This window comes from Panthera uncia, chromosome C2, assembly GCF_023721935.1.
Source record: "Panthera uncia isolate 11264 chromosome C2, Puncia_PCG_1.0, whole genome shotgun sequence".
Lineage (NCBI taxonomy): Eukaryota > Metazoa > Chordata > Mammalia > Carnivora > Felidae > Panthera > Panthera uncia.
Genome location: NC_064810.1, coordinates 145,907,767 through 145,927,122, shown reverse-complemented (window position 1 = coordinate 145,927,122; position 19,356 = coordinate 145,907,767). Strand labels below are relative to the sequence as shown.

The 19,356-nt window shown below is 44.5% G+C and overlaps 1 long non-coding RNA gene across 1 annotated transcript; it reads right to left on the bottom strand.

Moving 5' to 3' along the window:
- Nucleotides 1-4,037: 4,037 nt before the first annotated feature.
- Nucleotides 4,038-18,679, bottom strand: LOC125921398 (uncharacterized). The gene is made up of 3 exons (XR_007457411.1): nt 18,627-18,679; nt 9,218-9,339; nt 4,038-5,197 (listed from the first exon to the last, which is right to left on the bottom strand). It is a non-coding gene; the product is annotated as an uncharacterized LOC125921398 (long non-coding RNA).
- Nucleotides 18,680-19,356: the final 677 nt, after the last annotated feature.

Here is a 19,356-nt window from a genome sequence, read left to right as displayed (position 1 = left end):
AGAAAGAAAGAAAGAAAGAAAGAAAGAAAGAAAGAAAGAAAGAAAGAGTAAAGCACACATGTTTACTGTGTGACATTTTGAAAATGCAAAAAAAAAAAAAAAGTATAAAGAAAAAATTCAAAGTCACCTGCACTCCACTTGATAGAGGAGAAAACTGAGGCACCGGGAAGATAGTCTGCACAGGGTCACTCATTAGCAAGCGAGAGAGCCCATGTGGAAACACATGCAGCTTGGGATCCAGAACTGAACCACAGGTAACCTTTAGCTTTATAGCTGCTCCGTTTCCAAAGTATGTGCCAGGGCTCCGCAGTAAACTCACAAGGGTGCCACAGGGTGTTTTAAGTACCTGACGGAAACATAGCAACATCTGCCCAACACCATAAAAACTACTACTGTTAAATTGTTTGGAGCTAGCTACTTAATAAGCTCAATTGTCGGGTTTTTATTCAGGGCAGGGAGCAGTGTCCAGGGGCTCCATGAGAGAACTTCGGAGGCACTAAAGTTTCCATGAATCAAGAACGTTTGTCAACCCCAGCTAACAGTATTCTATATGAACATAAATAGTTTTCTTTTTCATCTTACAGAAATGGATTCATAAAGTGCATGCGACTTTATAACCTTCTTTTTCCCTTTCCCAATCTTGAGAATATGTTTGCATGTAATTAAATGATTTCTTTTTGCTTAACTAATATCCACTGTTAGATACATATTTTTTCAAATTTCTCCCTTTTTATAAATAATGTTATGTGAACATTTTGTAAATGAGGACACCACATTGCTTGGCCAAAAGTTGTGTATATGTTTAAGACTTTCAATATGTGGCCACATTGCTTTCCAGAAAGGTCTCCTTTGACTGCCTTTGAACCAACAGTGCATCAAAATAGCACATTTACTGTATATTATCCTGTATATTATCATTTAAAGAATACTTGCTTAATAGATAAAAATGCTTTCTCATTATTATTTTAATGTATTTTCACAGTTGCTAATGAGTTGGGAAATTTTTTCATTTGTTTATTGTCCATTCATGGTTCTTTTGTAAGTTGTCTATTCACATTCTTTGCTCGTTTTTCACTTGGAATGCTCATCTACTCCTTATTGATTTGCAAGAGGCTCCATCCAATTTTAATGAAAAGTTTAAATCCCCGATGCAGCTGTCAGAGATGCTGATGGTTGCAGTTCTGTGCAGTTCTAATTGTTTCAATAAGTTCCACTAATGACTCAGAGGCTAATGAAGGTGTAGATCTGATTGATGGAGCTTAGAAAAGCGATGTAATTAGAAGTTTCCTCTCCCAATCAAAAGAGCCAACTATATTTATCAGTTCAACTTGCTACTATTTTTTTTCCTATTTTGAAAAATACACTTAAATATATCCCACTGGTCTTGGCAGGGTAGCGGGGAGGACATGAGAGCCATGTCTGGTTGTTATGTAACCCTCCAATTAAGTTAGGGTCTTATTTCCTCTTTTAGGTTTCATATTCTGTCTTCAAAGTGGAAGCTTCAAATCTCTTCAGTTCATTTCTGCCTCGGTTGCCTCCGGAACGAGGAGCCAGGATGTCACCTAGCAACCAGGGCTCTGCTTATAGAAACATGAGCCTCAGCCTGGCTAAGGGAGGAAAATCACCAGTTGGAATGAGAACTTTTAGCTTTGAACTAGAGACCAGCCAGAGGCATAGCACCCAGTGAGATGCCATAGCCAGAAGCCCTCCCAGGGGAACCCCAGGTTTGCAGAGCCCTGATGCAGAGGTGGGGTGAGGGATGGTTTCAGGTGCAACCAGGAGCTTTGCTCCCCATCCTGGGAGTGACAAGAAGCTGAGTGCTTTCTACTTGAGCCCAGAAAGGAGGCTCTAACTCCCCTATTTCTTATCCCCTGAGGGATCTGAGATAGGTAGCTTTGTCTTTTGGGATCCCTGGTGCTCCCAGTGGTCAATATTGCCCCAGGGTTCAATTCTTCACTCAAGAATTTGGGCATTGGGGTGCCTGGGTGGCTCAGTCAGTTAAGCACCCGAGTCTTGACTTTGGCTCAGGTCACGATCTCCCATTCGTGAGATCGAGCCCCGTGTCTGGCTTCGAACTGGGCATAGAGCCTGCTTGGGATTCTCTCTCTCCCTCTCCCTCTGCCCCTCCACTGCTTGCTCTCACTCTCTCCCTCTGTCTCGTTCTCTCTCTCTCTCAAAAAAAAAAAAAAAAGAATTTGGGCATGAAGGCTGCTCCCTGGGTGGGGGTTTGGGGGGTGGTCAGCTTTATCACTTGGGTCTGAGTAAGAATGTATAAAAATCCTCAAGGGGCCTCCCATGCTGTGAGGTTAAGGGTTATATTAATACCTCCAGGGTGTTCTACTTTGGTCCTCAGAAGGAGAGGTGTTGCCAGAAGTAGGGAAAAGCGGACTCACTCAGTTTCTGAGGGAAGCAGAAACTTCTGGCCTCCAGTGTTGTAATCGTACTGGCAAACTGCCCCTATTTACTAGTATCTTGAAACAATCCATTCCCAAACACACACACACACACACACACACACACACACACACTCACTTACACACCCATCGCAGATTCCCAAGATTCCCATTCCTTCTTATTTTCCCTTCTCTTTCCCCACAGGACTTGCTCTGGCCAAGGGAATATTATTCAGCATTACTGAAAAGGAGCAGAGACCTTGAATGTTCTTCTGTGGTTTGGCTTGCTCTTCCACCCTCTGCTGCAGAAGGACAAGCCTCAGGTAGCCACTGGCCCAAGGAGAATGAGGAGACATGTGTTGCACACCCGAATTTATCTATAGCCTGAAAGGGAGCCAACCCAGCCGATCCTCAGACCCATGAACAAGAAAAATAAAAGGTTTGCGGTTGTCAGTCACTGAGCTTTGAGGACTATTTGTTAAGCAGCTTTACTGCAGCAAAACCTGACTATTATGCTGTTTATTATTCCCTATCACTATTTCCTTCTAGATTTCCTGGTTCCTGTATTTTCTGAGGTCTGGTTGGTCAGCTTTCCCTTCAATTCTACGAGCTTTAGCATATCCTTCTAATAAAGTCTTCTCTTTGCTAACATTAGTTGGAATTGATTTCTGTGGCTTGGAATTCAGAACCCTGACTGCTAGGGCTCATCTACCGATTCCCTGCTGAATTGCATGCTCCTTGGTCTGAATTCAGAAGCTTTCTCATATGATCTGAACAGTCTATTCCAGTCTTTCTTCCTATATCCTTTTCTTTTCAGATAACCTCTGCTGCATCCAACTGAAACAACTTGTGCCCTGGGCAATGTCTGGGGGACTTTGCATACATTTGCCTTGCCTAGAATATTCTCTTCCCATCTCCAGCCGCTGAAGTCCTGTGCTCCTTTCAAGGCTCCACTCAAATATCATCTCCTCTATGAAGCTTTCCCTGGTTCTCCTGGGAGAGTCTCTCCCCTCTGCAATACTGCAAGCAATGACCTCTCCTCGGATGGAGCTTACCTTCTTTGACAGAGCTGCTATGCTTTATTCCCCACCAGAGGCGGACTCACTGAGGCCATCTCTCAGGATAAGCAGAGAGAGTCCAGGTTCTTTTCCTTCACACTCATTCCTGCTAGTCGCTTTCCATGGTGTTTCCTGACACTTGGGGTTATGGCCTTGTATTATCTATTTTTGTACCCATGACGCCAAGTTCAGGGCCTAGGACAAAGGTATGCTTGAAAGTACTGTTGATTGTTTGAATGCAGATATGAACCAATGCTCATCTTTTCTAGAATCTCACACCAGAGTAAGCACAAAATAGCAATATATTTTTGGCCAATGATGTGTTTCCTTTGATCCCACGATGGGACCTGACTATCATCTTATTTACCTTATCTGAAGATGAAGTTGTATCTGGAGTGAGCCACAGGCCAAACATTATGGGAAAACATCCAAATGGAGCACCCAACACTTAAAATTCACTCAGCCTGCTACAGTTGGTGGGACCATCATAGATTTAGTACATGTAACCCATGAAACTGAGGTCCAGTGCAAGGAAGTAAGAAACCAAACTTTACACAGACTATAAAGGGAAGCTTGAGAATTGGAAGCCAGATCCCCAGGTTGTTAGTCCTCTACTTTGTACTAGGAGTAGTAGACCAGAGAGGGTCCAAGCTGGGTTTTTCCATTTTTCATAGGTCTTCCTACACAGTCTGTTGATGGGGAGGGCATCACCATCACTGTACCAACCTCCACAGACACAAAGGCTGCTCTTCTGTGCCCGGAAGGATTCTTAAAATAATAGTGCTGCCTGCCTCTGTGGGCTGAAGCCAGCTGTCTTGGTACACTCAGTTCCTGAATTACAATTTCCTGTTCTTTACATGTGGCGATAATTGGTGTCACAGTAAGTGGTCAGCCATTCCTCCTTCTGTCTTTGTGGCCAAGGCTTGATTGCAGGAAAGAGATCCAGGATGGAAGGAGCCAGGTGAGTGTCATATGATAGGGCAGGCAGAACTTTTGGAGCCAGAAAGATCTGAGTTCAAATCCTGTCTCTGCCACTGGCTGGCTCTGTGGCCTCCATTTTCTCATTTGTAAAGTGGGGGTTAAAACAGCACCCATCTCAGGGATCTAATGTGAAATAAATATTGTGTCTGACATAATAATGTGGTTAGTGAGTAGTATTTTACTCTGTAGGATAAGAAAGAAGGCTGTCTTAGGCTAGACTGCCCCAAAGCATATCCTGAGTCAAGTTTATTTGGGAGGTTATCCTGGAAAACGTCAGTATGAGAGCAGGAATGTGTCAGAAAAGGGATGGTAGTGACAGTGGGTGCTTTGATGGGTCAGTGACCCCTGTGAGCAATTGGAGTTCAGCCCCACCAGGGACCTCTGGGACATGGGGTGGAACACGCTTCAGAGTTGTCTCTCCTTCAGAGAATGAGGAAGTTGGAGTTTTATTCACCCCAATTCCCATCCATCATTAGTGGAGGGCTGCTGGAGGGTGAGGCTTAACCCCCTGGCATAGCTTGCTCCGGGAACCAGCTCAGTGGGCTTAAGTAGCTAGAGAAAGCCTTCTTCAGGCAGCAAGTTGCAGCTACGGGAAACTGGACATCATGGGGTCCACGAGCAAGGGAATGGTCAAGGTGAGGCCTCCACAGCATCTGCGACAAGGGCCCAAAGCTCATCAGGAGAAGCCACATCTGTCACATCAGGTCTGAGCTTGGGCTAGAACGAGGGTGGCAAACCTAAAGTCAGGAGCTGGTGCAGGTAGCCCTGGGGGGTGGGGAGTGAATCAGAAATGACGTTAGGAGTTCTAGACTTTTGCCATCAACTGTTCTGGAGGCCCAAACCCTGCATTCCTGGGTGCTGGTTACACTGTGAGACTGTGAGGCAAGTCAGATTTCTCTCTGTTAGCATGGGCAACTAGGGACTACATTGAGAGACTTTCTCACTCTTTTCAAAACATAAGGGCCCCTGTTTCCCACATTTACCCTCCTCCACTCCCACAGTAGGACTGAAGCTTAAGACTTCGTACTGAGTGCTGGATAAGAGTGTGTGTGTGCGTGCGCGTGAGTGCAAGTCCTGAAAGGGCTATCTAGAAGATGGCCACTTGGCTCATCAAATGCAGTGGTTTCAACCTGGGCTGAGCTGAATAGCACAACAAGAGACAGGCAGCATGGAAGGGGTGGAAAACAGAATGAAGGAGCCCTGTGCATGAGAAACGAGCTGAATTCTGTGTGAATCCTCCCAAGGCACAGCCTGCTTTAAAAGCCACTGGATAGAAGTATCTGGAGATGCCTTATGCTGTTAGTCAAGTGCCAGAAATTCCCACCAGGTTTGGGTTTGAATGGATTATTTGAGTTCCCTGAATGCTTTTCTGATAGAATTACAAAAAGGCACTAGGGTTTGTGATTTCCAGTGTAACTATGTTGAAATGAGAAGGAAGCATCAAAGCGCCTTGCCAACGTTGTGGAAAAATCGCCCATGAACAAAACTTTCAGCAGCCAATTTCCATTGTAGCTTTCTCTGGAGTTTATAAATGTATGTACCGATAACAATTGTCATGATTATCGATGGTATTGATCACCACTGCTGTTTTAGTGAGAGCCTTCTATCTGCCGTCTATCTAGATTTTCATATCTTATTGCATTGAACCTCACAAGAATTCAGATAGAAGGAAATAGAGGCACCAAAAGGTTGATGGATCTGCTCAAGGTTGCACAGCAGGTAAGTGGTAGGGCTGGGATTCAGCACCAGATTTCTCCGGTTTCAAAGCCTCCTCTTTCAAGTCTTCACTCCATGTATGAGGTGAGGTATTTGGAAACTGATTTCCTTCTGGTGATAAAATGTTATTCTTGTGTAAGCACTGAGATCATTTCTTGACGTCTTCATCTATTCTTCGTCATAATCTGAATTTGCAGACCTCCCCACAGCCGCATGGCCTCCATGGTTTTGACTCAGCTTCCAGGTTTGGTGATGTCTCCATGCCAGCTGTCAAGGCTGCAAATTTACAGACCAGATCCAGCATCCAGATTTGTTTAGACTGGCCTACACGGTGTTGCAAAGGAATCTGAAGTTACGCTTACAACTTGGGAGATTTGATATCAAAATCAGGACTTCCAGCTCTTTTGGGAAAATCAAAATATCTATAAGAGTGATGGCAGCTCCCTCTTCAGTTCACTACCATCCCCATCTGTCCCTACTGCCTCCCTGTCACGGGTGTCAAGTGATAGGGCCACACTGCACCACACTTAGCACTGTTTTGTGGGCTTATTTAGAGAAAATTAGATTTTTCTAATTCCTTTACCCTGCCGATTGTTTTCTCACTTTCCTGGACTCTAAAGGCATTTGCATTTTTGACACTTGAAAATCAACTTCCCCGAATACAGTTCTTTGGAGACCCTGGGAAATCCATCCTGGGTTTTATCCCGTCTTCTCTTCTGTGCTCCTATCCAGCTGAATGGCACAAAGACACCAACTCACCTTCAAACAAGCCTTTTCAAATTATGGCTCTAACCTTTGGTATTGCTTCTCCAGCCTCCGCTTCCTTGTCTGGAAAATGACTCCAGGTCACTTCATCTGGATAGTCAACCAAAAGCCAAGCCAAATGGCTAGTCCACCCAAAACCCTGGGAGCCAGCCCACCAAATGAGTAATTCACTACATCATTTGATCCTTTGTAGTCTGTTTTCATTGGCCAGTTCATCTTGTCTCCATAACAGGATTTTATGGAATATTTAAATATTGTCTCCCCCAGCTCTCTGCTGCTGCAGCTGGAGACTGAGGTGCCAAGATGGAGTAGGGAGGGGGAGGTTGACAGGGAGAGAGGCCACAAAAGAAAGTCAGGCTGGAGGAGGTGGGGGCATAAGGAGAATACATTCATGAGACTGTGTTCTTTACTATAAAGACTCATAAATACATTCTCTTTATGAATAAGAAAACATAAATGAAGAATATGCTCATAAAAATTCTCCTTATTAAAGAATATATTACACTTTCCTCTCCCTCCACTTCCCCTCTCTCCACCCTTAAGCTCCAGCAGCAGCAGAGGAAATGGAAGCAAGGACACATTGAATGTTCTATGTAAATGCTGTTACAAGGACAAAATGAAAACTGGTCAATTAAAACTAAATAATTCAACAAAAACAAGTAAATCTATCAAAGCTGCCATTCAGCCAATTGGGAAATAGACTAGTACTTTTCTTGTAGGTACTTGGGAAGATTAAATGAGCTAATGATGCTGTTGCCTGTAGCACAGCACCCAACAAACAGCAGCTATCATCATGCTGATCCAGATGGTTGCCACCACTCAGCCTGTCACCCAGATGTACCACCTGAGTCAACTTTAACTTCCCCTCCTGCCCACCTTCAAATCCAGTCAAAACCCAGATTCCATCTTGCATGGTGACTAACCGAGCCCCGGGTGTGGAAGGGAAGGAATTAAGGATGTCTTGAGAGTTAAACCAGGAACTGGTTCGTGATGGAGTGAACAGGAGTGTAGAGGCCCGAGAACAAGCTCCAGGCCCAAAAAGGGATCAACCCCTCGAGGGAGAAAGGGTCCCTCGATGAAGGTTGATGAACCAGGGAAGCCTGAACAAGGAGGCGTAGAGGTTGTATACTGGCAGGGCCTGCCCATCCTCTGCCCAGGAAAGGCTGAAGCCAGTAGAAGGTCACGTTCTGGAGGGGCGTGTGGGTGGCTCAGTCGGTGAAGCATCCGACTCTTGGTTTCGGCTCAGGTCATGATCTTACAGTTTGTGGGTTCAAGCCCCACGTTGGGCTCCACACTGACAGTGCAGGGCCTGCTTGGGATTCTCTCTCTCTCTCTCTCTCTCTCTCTCTCTCTCTCCCCCCCCCCCACTGTTTCTCTCTCTCCCTCTGTTTCTCTCTCTCTCTGCTCCCCCTGTGTGCTCTCACTCTCTCTCTCAAAATTAAATGAATAAACTTAAAAAAAAGAAGGTCACATTCTGGTTTCCTGTTCACCCAGCCACCATCAGGTAACTTGGCTTCCTGAGGAGCGATGCCCCTAGGGACAGAATGTGCTCGTCCTGCTGGTGCGAACCTTCAGTCTGCTTGAAAGTAGCAAATTCTCTTTCTGGTTTGTTCTCATCTCTCGTTCCTCGTTGGCAATGTTTATTCAGGCGTCTAATAACTTCTGGACTTCAAAGATTGAATTTCTGAGCTTACATGACTGAGGCAGTGATTCATTCTCCAAGATCAATGTCCCCTGGTGGGGGGCCTTTCTGCGAGGCCAGTGCCCAGACCCCACGGTAGCTGGGGGCTCTTCTCACGGGCAGCCTCAACCACCTCACCAAGACAGCAGCCTGGAGCAGAAGGGAAGATGCGGACTGCTGCGGAAGAGAGTCAGGTTTGAGTGTCCTCATGAGGCGGCAGCAAATTTTGTTCTTGAGCAGGACTTATAGCCTTTCCTAATATTGCTGGAGAGGAAGGGGGAAAGTTCCTCCCCACATTAGCCTGAAAATCTAATTGAGGAGAATTCCGTTGCCTAGACAATGGCATATTAAATTGTTCAGCAAAAGCAAGAATTTATAAAAAATTGTCCCTGATCTATAGAACTAGGGAACATAATAAATCTCCCAGGAATTTTAGCCACGCTTAGGATAGATCATCCTCGGAAATTGCATTAGCATGCAGATGAGATGGGCAGAGGGCTGCAGGCTCCTGAAGCAAGAGAACAGTACTCCAGAGCAGGCTGGCCTTTTGTGGTAATGAGCATGTGTCCAAAGTACATTCAAGAGAAGGAAACAGGTGAAGGGAGAGGGTACTGATGACCTACTTTGTGCAGGCACAGGGCTGGTAACCTTCACTATGTATCATCTGTTTGAACCATCGCCGCGTGCCCACAGAGCAGAGCATTTGCTGTTTTTCTGTTTTTTAAATCTCCATTCTGATGAGTGTCTTAGGGTGGCAAACGAGAGAGAAGCTTAATTAAAAAGCAGTCGCTACTAGGTAAATACTGCCGGATCCCACAGAACAAAAAAAAAAAAAAAAAAAGGAAAAGCTAACCCAAGGCTGGAGGAAAGGCAGAAGCCAACAGCAGGTCTGTGGACTCGGCAGCAGGTTTGCTGACCGTCCCTCTGCATTACCATGACTCAGCAACCTAAGGTCTAGGCCCTTCAGTTCAAGGACAGAGAATGTGCTGGATGGAGCAAGATTGGGTTCTCCCCTGGACCTGTCAGAGCTAGCCAAGGGGTCAGGGACACGCAGTATAGACAAAACCAATGAGGACTCATCCATGTTCCTAGAGGTGCAGTGTTGGCAAAATGCCCAATGTCCCAGCAGAAGGTGCTAGGGTATGTGCAAAATCAGCATCCCTGCCTTCCTAGGCTTCTCCCAGGCATCTCTCATCCAGGAGCCTGCATATTCATCAGGGCACTCATTTGGGGGCAGCAGAGAACTTAGCCTCTGAGATGTAGAAGGGCATGACTATTTGATCCCCAGTGGCCTCAGGGCGTCAGCAACAAGTGTCTCTGTTCTGTTGTCACTCTGCTTTCAGGTGGTCAGTCCGGCTTGTCTGGAGCTTATCTCTTCCTGGAGTCATTTACTAAAGTCTGTAGAGGATCTCCAACTTCTGAAATACTCTGATATTTTGCTGGTCTGCCCCTAAGTGCTTCGCCACTGGCCACATGATCTGGCCCCAAGTGGACAGGGAGAGGTATTTTAATGGACTATATTTGCCCCCGAGTGTAAAAGCCCTGCCAGTATCCCCTGCTGGGATCAGGGGGTCCTCGCTTCTTCCCATGCCACCTCAATTCAGCTGCTTCCACATGGGAAGCTCTGGTATGTTGCAGCCCATTCCCAAACCCCACTTCTGTATGAATCAGAATGAGAGAAGCCAGATTCAGAAATACACTAAATACTTTACATACGTAATCTCACTTAATTCTCAGAACAACCTGGTGAGAGGGGACTATTTTCTATTCCTCTCCTCATTTGACAAGTGAGAAAATTTAAGTGCAGAGAGATGTCACAACCAGCCCAAAAGTCACACCTAGCAAATGGCAAAGGCAGGACTTGGATCCAGACAACTGGAGTCCAGATCTAAGTGCTTCATCTCTGTGCTCCTGCTTCTGGTTGTAAGGAACAGAAAAGAAAGTAAAAAAAAAAAAAAAAAAAAGCCAAGTAGAGCTGTAGCTGGTTATTCCACTCATCTATTGCTGCTTAGGTAGCCATTCCAAACGGAATGGCTTACACTAATGGCGGTCATTTATTTTTCTCACAAATCTGCAATTCGGGTTCAGCAGGGACGGCTTGTCTCTGCTGCTCATGGAATCAACTGGGACAGCTGGGCTGAGGCAGGAAGCTCTGCTTCCCATGTGGTTCAGTCATGTTGCAAGTAGGATGGCTCTCGTTGGTGGTTTCTCTCCACATGGGCCTTTCTATGGGCAGCTTGGGCTTCCCCTCAACATGGGGGCTTGGTTACAAAAGCAAGCGCCTCTTGAGAAAGAGTGTAAGCTGCCAGTTTCTTAAGGTCTGAGGATGGAAAATGGCATAATGTAACTTCCACTTATGTTAATAGTCACGCGATAACTAATTAACAGACACCCCCTCCCCACCTCTTAAGAAGAAGGTCAAAGAATTTGGGGGCCATATTTTAAATCTACCGTATTTGCTTAAGCAGCGGGTGAAGTGTATTGGAAGTAGTCATGGCATCTCACGGATTCCAGAAGAAGGGCAGGAACCAACAAAAAACCCAGATGCGTCAGCACTAAGAGCAATTTCCATAGATGTTTCCAGAACTGTGCCATCAAAGTGACTCAGTCTACCTGTCCTCTAGCTTCTGTGCTTCTCACTGCAAAATCCCAAACTCTTCAAAAAGTAATCAGAGTATCACACTGGGGTCAGGTGCCGACCCTGGATTCATCACTTGTGGCCAAAGGCCTAAGCCTGCACTTCAGACATACTTTTCCAAAGGAGGGAAATGTTTAATGCCCTGTTTTACAGGTGGGTAAACTGGAGTTCAATGAGTGTAAGTCATTTACCTGTGAGTTGTAGTGAAGTCCCACTGAGCCCTGCTAAGCTTAAATTGGGTGGGCCCTATGACTTGCAGACATAAGAGAGAAAAATAAATACCTACTGTTAGAGTCCACTGACATCTGGATAGTTTGTTATATGGCATTATGGTGGCAAGAGATTACGACCAATGTTGGATCTTTCCAGCTCTTTAAACTATCCCTTGACCATCTTTATAAATGCCTACTTCAAGACCTAGACAAAATCTTGAGTTTGTCTTTCTCAGATTTCAGTACTTCAATCCACATGAACTCACTTAAAGAAAGTTTTTTTTAATGAGTTAACTAAACCAAGAGATTATTTAAGAATTTCAGAATAATGAGAAAGGGATGAGGTGGGCCATTTTCTTTGCTGGCGGTATAGAACAATCAAAGCCAACTGGCTTAAAATTGGCGTATGATTCTGAACTTTAAAAGAAGCTGGAAAAAATGAAAGCCAACATTGAAGAAAGAATGCATCTGGAAGAAGCCAGAATTTATTGCTGGGATAATAAATTAGAAATTTCTGGAAGGAAAATCTATCTGAAATGACAAAAAGTGACCCCAAATCACAAGTATTTTAAATTCCAGAGCTCACAGGAAAGCTTCAGCGATTTACTGACTTTTTTTGCCAGTTCCCATTTCATTGGGCAGAGATCACTGTAGTAGATAAAATTCTACAGAAATAAACCTGCCTTTGCCAAAAGAAATAGTTATATGAACTGTTATTTACATTTGCCCTTCAAAATACCTCCTGAAGGCTGAGTTCTGGTCACAGGCTTTCATTAGAATCCAAATGGATTACACTCAGATTTGTGCTTCTTATTCTAAGGCACATAAAGCTAACATTTGGGGCTTTCTTCCAGGGAAAAGAAACATCCTCCAGATCACAGTGTATTCTAACAAGCACTTTAAAAGTTTTAAAAATGTCAATTGTTGCAAACAGGGCTAGCCAATTACATTCCGACAAGCAGAAGGAATAGGAAAACAGATCAAACTCAGAGAATACATCTCGGTCACCTACTCTGTGCCAGGAATGGTGCTCAATGTTGCACTTACAAAGCCTTTTACTAATAGCAATAACCAATACTTTTTGACTGTGCAACATCCCAATGGCCGATCCATGTTCTTATTTCCTTGCTCAACAAGTTTTAGAAAAGTATTCCTTCATCACTGAATGTACTAAATTTGCCCACAGCAGACAGCATACAAATTGTGTGTGTGTGTGTGTGTGTGTGTGTGCGTGTGTGTGTGTGTGTGTGTGTGTGTGTGTAATCTTTGTAGACAGTTTTAGTGACAGGGAAGAGATAGCCTTGGACAAATCATCATTTACCAGGCTTTTACTCTACTCACAATTATATGTCATGCAGATATTTCATTATCAAGAAAATTATTATTGCTATAATTGAGATAATACTAGCTAGAACTTCTTGACTGTCTAATGTGTACTGTGTCCTGTGTACCTCTCATATAATCCTCATATAACCCCAATTATTACATTAGTTTTCCAATTTCCCTAAAATTGTTCCAGTATTTTTTTTAGATCAGGAAACTGAGCCTCAGAAAAGTGACCACCTTTCAGGAGTTTCCATGACTAGTAAGTCATGGGGCTGGAATTAGAGCCCAAATCTACTGAACCCAAGGTCCCTGCTCTAAACCACCTCCCTAAACTGCCCCAATTTTAGCTTAAAGGAATTTTTTAAATATACAAACTTTCCAAGCAGAAGAGATAACTTGAAAGCATGTTAAAAGTGAGACAGCAGATGGGTCTATGGCAACTGACTGAGAGTGCTCCCAGAAAGCGAAACTTCCACCAGCAGCAGAGCAAATGCAGCCTGGCTTGCCCCTCAGAGGGAGGCCAGGAATGACCGCCACTGGTTACTCTGGGGGTCTGGGGAAAGAGAGGGCTACATGGCCCACAGGCTGCTTAAGAATCGGTTAAAGTCCACCTCTCCTTTCCCACTCCATGCAGCCGGTGCTTGCCCGTCCCACCTCCCAGAAAACTGTCATTCTGTTATCTGGGGAGGGCAAGGCAGGGTTTTTGGATTGAGGACATCAGACACAGTTCAGAGTGGGAGTACCATACCACAAACAGGGCGTTTCAATAAACAATTATATACTGGCCAACTGAGCCCCAGCCCAGTCCTCAACTTTCCTCCCAAACTAGCCCTAAGAATGGGTAGCCAGGCCCATCCACTCTAGGTAGGAGGCTCCACAGCCTTCTCTGGGGACGACGACCAGCCTAAGAAGGCAGATTTGAAGACCTGACTTCAGTGATGCCCACAAGGAAACAGCCCAGGCAGACCACCCTGTTGTGAAGCCCATCGTCTCCAAGAACAGTCCACCCATGGCCTTCAAGCTTCCAATCAGCTTCTTGCTGTCCCACTCTTAACAGGAACCAGTGAGCAGGGATCAATAGACATTTGAGAAAAGACTTTAAATGAAATAAGTAAGTAAGTAAGTAAGTAAATAAATAAATAAATAAATAAATTTTTATGGAGGAGATACTCTACTACCAAAGAAACTAACAACAAAATCCACCATAGAAAAATACATAATGCATATTCAAAACAAGAACAGCGTATTAGAAGAAAAGGAAGGAAGGAAGGAAGGAAGGAAGGAAGGAAGAAAAGAAAGAAAAAGTGAAAGGAAAGGAGGAAAAGAGAGGGAGAGCGGAAGGAAGGGAGAGAGAGAGAGAAAAGGAACATTTAGAGAACAAATAAAGTCCTTGAAAGTTAAAAAGCATGACAATATAAATGAAAAAATCAACAGAAGTTCTGGAAGAAAGAAGGTGAGAAATATTCTAGAAAGTAGAGGAAAAAATCAAAGAGAAAAAAATGGGAAAAAATATTAAATGAATGAATGACAAATACAAGATGCACAGCATCCATATAACAGGAAGGCCAGGAAGAGAAAGCAAGGAAATCAGAAAACAAGAGATGCTCTACAAAATAATCTAAGACAATTGCCCAGAACCGAAGAACATAGATTTCCAGATTGAAAGGTTCTGTTATATTGGATCTTTAGGTACTTGAGGCATGTCATCATGAAACTTCAGAATACTGAGACTATCCTACAACCTTCCAGAAAGAAAATACAGGTCACATACAAAGAACCAGAATCAGAAGGGCTTCAGAGTAACCAAAAGCAATGTAATCAATATTATAAAGGAAAATTGTTTTTGATCTAGAACTCTACACCCAACCATAATATCAACCAGTGTCAGGGTGGAACAAAAACATTTTCAGACACACAAAGTCTCAAAAAATTTCAAAAAAAGTCCCATGCACTCTTTCTAAGAAAGCTTATGGAGGATGTGCTCCAATAAAACAAGCGAATAAACCAAGAAAGAGGAAGGAATGGGCTTTAGGAAACAAAGGATCTAACCCAGGAGCGAGGCAAAAGTGATGGTGGTAAAGGGAAATTTCAGAACAGTAAGTGTGCAGGAGACAAAATACCATATTGACTAGAGCAGTCAGAAGGCACCAGGGGAGAGATTTCCTTAAGAGAAACTGAAAGAAAATCTAGTGGATCTGCCCATTCTGAGAGGAGAATTGGACAACTGGGGGAATGATAGGGGCTGAACGAGTGAAATACACAGGAAACTAAGCAAACAAAGAAGCAAACACAGACAACAATTCACTAAAGAGGAGAGTACTTTGTTCAGGAAGGAGAAGTAATCATAGTATATTCCATGGCTCAGCTATGAAAAGCATTTTCATAGCCATGATGGAGACCAAATGTTGAAAGAACCCAAATTATAATTGGATCATATTGGTAGGATGGGGGTCATGGGGACTCTGTGTGTGGTGGGGATAAAGGAGCAAAAGAGAATCAAACCTCAATCTCCCTAGTGCCAGGAAACCCCCAATTTCACACAAACCAAGAAGCAAGATAATAGCATCTTCTTCAGAGAATGGGCCGTAGATACAAAACCATCAGCTGAAAGAATTAAACCTGTTGCTATTGTTGTTTTTCCTGAGGAAGGTGAGAAACACGAGGGCTGATTTTCACAGCCAGACCTATTTTGCTCTTTAAATCAGGAACTTATATAACACGATGTAAAAATGAATAATTAAAAAAAACAATTAAACTTCATTCACTTAAATGTTTTTCACTGCAATGAGTACTTAACAAATTAGCCTAATTAAGTCAGATCTCTCAGGATCTGTACAGCCCTTTTCGTCTCTCTCCAAGTAAATGAATGTCTCACGCAAGAAGAGATAGTTTAACAAGCAGTACACCCACTTCTGCGTTCTCCCCTGGGTTGCAGGAGCGAGGGGGCTGAGAGGTGGGATGCAGGTGCAACGTGGGCTTCGCCACTCAGCTACATTCACAGAGATTTCAAAGGCAGAAAGGAGGTAACAGACTCTCCTTCATCTGGAATGGTGCATGTGGGGACTCATCAGGCCAGAGTTGCTGCCGCAGCCTACATCGTCCCCTTCCAGTAGCCTCACTCAAGGCTGCATTGCTACTGGGAAGTTGGCTGAAAGTTGCAGACGTGTTAGTGGAAGGCAGCAAATTTCTGCCTCCTGGAACCCCAACTGCAGTGGCGGACCAGGAGGTGGCTGACTTGGGTCCATTAGCTCTTCCAGCAACTAATTCCATGAAACCTCGGGAGAGCCTTGAGAGAGTCACAGCTTAGTGCCCTAGGGCTTCGAAGCAAAGCTGTGCTCTATTCCAGAAGTAACGGCTTTCCTTTTGAGAAGCAGCTTGTCCATTGCTACCAGGGCTGACTGTAGGGGACCAAGTGACCATGTAATCTGAACTGCTCATTGTGAACCAGATGCTGTCTGACTGTCCAAGCCGCAAAGGTGGCTTTGTGTGTGCAGCAGCGTATCGTCACCGAGTAAAAGCGACAGACCTGATATTGGGCTCGCTCAGGTCCTGAAAGCATAAGAAAGCTGCTTCAGCAGGTGCTCAGTCTCAGATTCCTATGGTCCCTCCACTCCCTCCAGCCTCACCTATGGCTTTGTGGGGAGTCCTTGATGACCAGGTGATTGAGGAAGAAAAACCCGGGAGCTAGACTGGGAGTTATGGATGGGTCTACACAGGGTGCTGCACCTACTAGATGTAGACTACTATAGCATCGTACAGAGGGAAATCTCCCTGAGGGCAGAATTTTAAGCAATACGGTGAGTTGGTCCCTGGAAAGAAAGATGGATGGTCAGAGGTAGAACTCTATGGTGATTCAGGAAGTACTAAGGGTTTGGCTGGATGATCAGAGATTCAGGAGAACAAAAATGGAAGACTGGTAACAAAGAGACCCAAGAAAGAGATGTGCAGACAGACCTCTTGGAATGGGTACAGAGTGCAAGGATATCTCTGTCCTGGGTGAATGCTCATCACAGAGCACCCGCGGGAGAGGAGACTTTCAATAATCTGGTTAACAAAAAGAGATGCGGATGTCAGCAGCCTCTTTACCAGTCACACCTGATGGGCAAGCACAGTGGCTATGGTATCAGGGATGGAGTTCATGCAGGTCCTCAACAACATGGGTTTGTTTCTCTTTCCCAAAATTGACCTTCACAACCTACCAATAGCAGAGACCACTACTGATGCCCCTGATATAACACCACTGCCCAGAAGAACCAGCTGGGCCATTGGGGAAGGTGGATTACCCTGGACCTCTCCCCGCATGGCAGGAGCAGCTGGAATATTTTCCTGTCCTACCTGCAATGTTTCTGTCAGCTCCACCATCTGTAGGCTTAAAAAGGCCTTATTCATTGTCATGGTATTTGCATGCACAGGTTAATACTAAATGATCTAGATCGCATGCCTATCTCCAGACAAATGACCCTTGCCCAGTGGTATAGAATGTACTAACTAAAGACAAGTGATTCACTTTGGAACAGGATGAATCAACCTGTCAGCATTAGTTAGTAAAATAATTAGATTGGTGGTTTGTACCTACTTCTGATAGCAGGGCAGGTTTGAATGGTTAAGGCTGGTCACATAGCTAAAGCCTGCTTATATGACCAGCTTACTAGAAGATACCCTACCAGAAGCAGGCTTCCTGGTATTTGAGGTGCTTCATACTCCTGGAGACTTGTGCGTCCTATGCGGCCCAGAAATTTGAGGACAAAGAGGTCTGTGCCTGAGACCTCTGGGTTCCTTTGTATTCATATTTATTTTCTACTGCTGCTGTGATGTATGTACAGATGTCTATTTTATAGTCAAACGGAGATGTAGAATAGGGAATTTGAAGTCTTGAGGTGAAATATTGGGAAGGAATATGCATATTTGGAAGCCATAAGCATACTGATGAATATTGATGTTATTTAACATGGGAGTAGATAAAAACAGAGAAGAGGCCTGAAGATTGAGCCTGGGTCCCACCAACACTGACCAGAGGAGAGATACCAATAAAGGAGGAAAAGAAGGAGTCACCTATGAGATGGGAGAAGCACCAACAATTTATGGTGGCCCAATGACAGTGAATTTAGTGTTTTAAGAAGGAAAGAGTGATCAACAGTGTCACACACTGCTGAGAGCAAGATGTGGTTTGAGAATCGATCATAGGATCTGGCAATATGGAGATCCTCTATAACCACAACAGATGTGTTTCCAAGGAGTTGGATTAAGGAAAGAATAGACATTAAGGCAGAGAAGATAGGAAACTTACACAATTCTTTTGAGGACCGTTTGAAGAAATGGCAGGAAATGAGAGGTCACAAGAGGGATCTTTTTTTAATGGGAGAGATTACAATATGTTTTTATGGGGATGAAAGCAATCAAGTAGGGAAGACAAAATGTGATAGCGCAGTATTACTTGTCTCTTGTACAGTCTGAGAGTAAGTGAGAGGGGGTGGTATCCAGGACCCAAATGGAGAGGTTGGCCTTAGCGGGGAGCATCAGCAGTTCATCCATGAGCACAGAAGGGAGGGAGGAGCGTGTGGGGGCAGGTGTGATGGGAGCCTGCAGATGGTCTTATCTGAAGGCTTCTATTTCCTCCGTGAAATAGGAAGCAACATCATCCGTTAAGAGGGTGGATTAGGGAGGAGATGTTGGAGGTTTAACGAGAGAGGAGAAAGTGTGAAATAGATTGGAAATGCAAAGGCCCACTTGATAACGGTTGGCAAGAGTTTAAAATGACACCAGTCAACATGGTGTTGTGGGGGTTTTTACCCCTCTTCCCTAAATATGTAGAACTACTTGGGCACAAATATAGAGCAGGTGAAGACTCTAATTTACCTGAGGTTGAGTAGCCAGGTGAGTATATCAGGGAGAGGAAAGATGAGCAAGGGAGATGAGGATTCATGCTGACATCACAATGGCGGCCCTGAAATCTAAGCAAGAGCAAGAGACAAGTGAGGACATGGGGAAGGTGAGGGGCAGAGCAAGGCTGAGAGGGTCAATCCTTCGATATCCCAGTAGAGTCAAAAAATTGTCAGAGTTAGAGACCTGCTGGAGGGAACGCCATGGAAAGATATGAGGTAGTGTTCCACGAGTATGGTGTTAAGATAAAGGCTCTGAAGATGGCAAAGCTACTAGTCATTACAAGGCCGAGGCATGGCCACGGGGGTCATGAAGTGAGGTCAAGACCAAGATCTTTGCAAGCAATGCCCTTGAGGAGCTGACATGTTGGGGTGCTGGCGGCTTATCTACAAAAACACTAAGGCCACTGAGAATGACGGTCTTAGCTGTGGTGGGAAACAGTGAGGCAGGAGCCAAAACCTTCAGTGAATGACGGGCAGGGACAAGAAAATGGAGCAGTAGACTTGCTTCAAAAGAGCTAAAGAAGTCTTCCTCCCTAGGAAGGAGGAAGCAGCAATGAGGAACAGGGGCTGCCTGGCTCACTGCTAACCCCAGACATAGGTAGGCTTCAGATTCAAAAAGAAAACCAACCACCACTTAAGGGGAATTCTGGAAAGCAGTGTCCTGAGGGTGAGCAAGATACAATCTTCTCAACTCCAGTAACTGA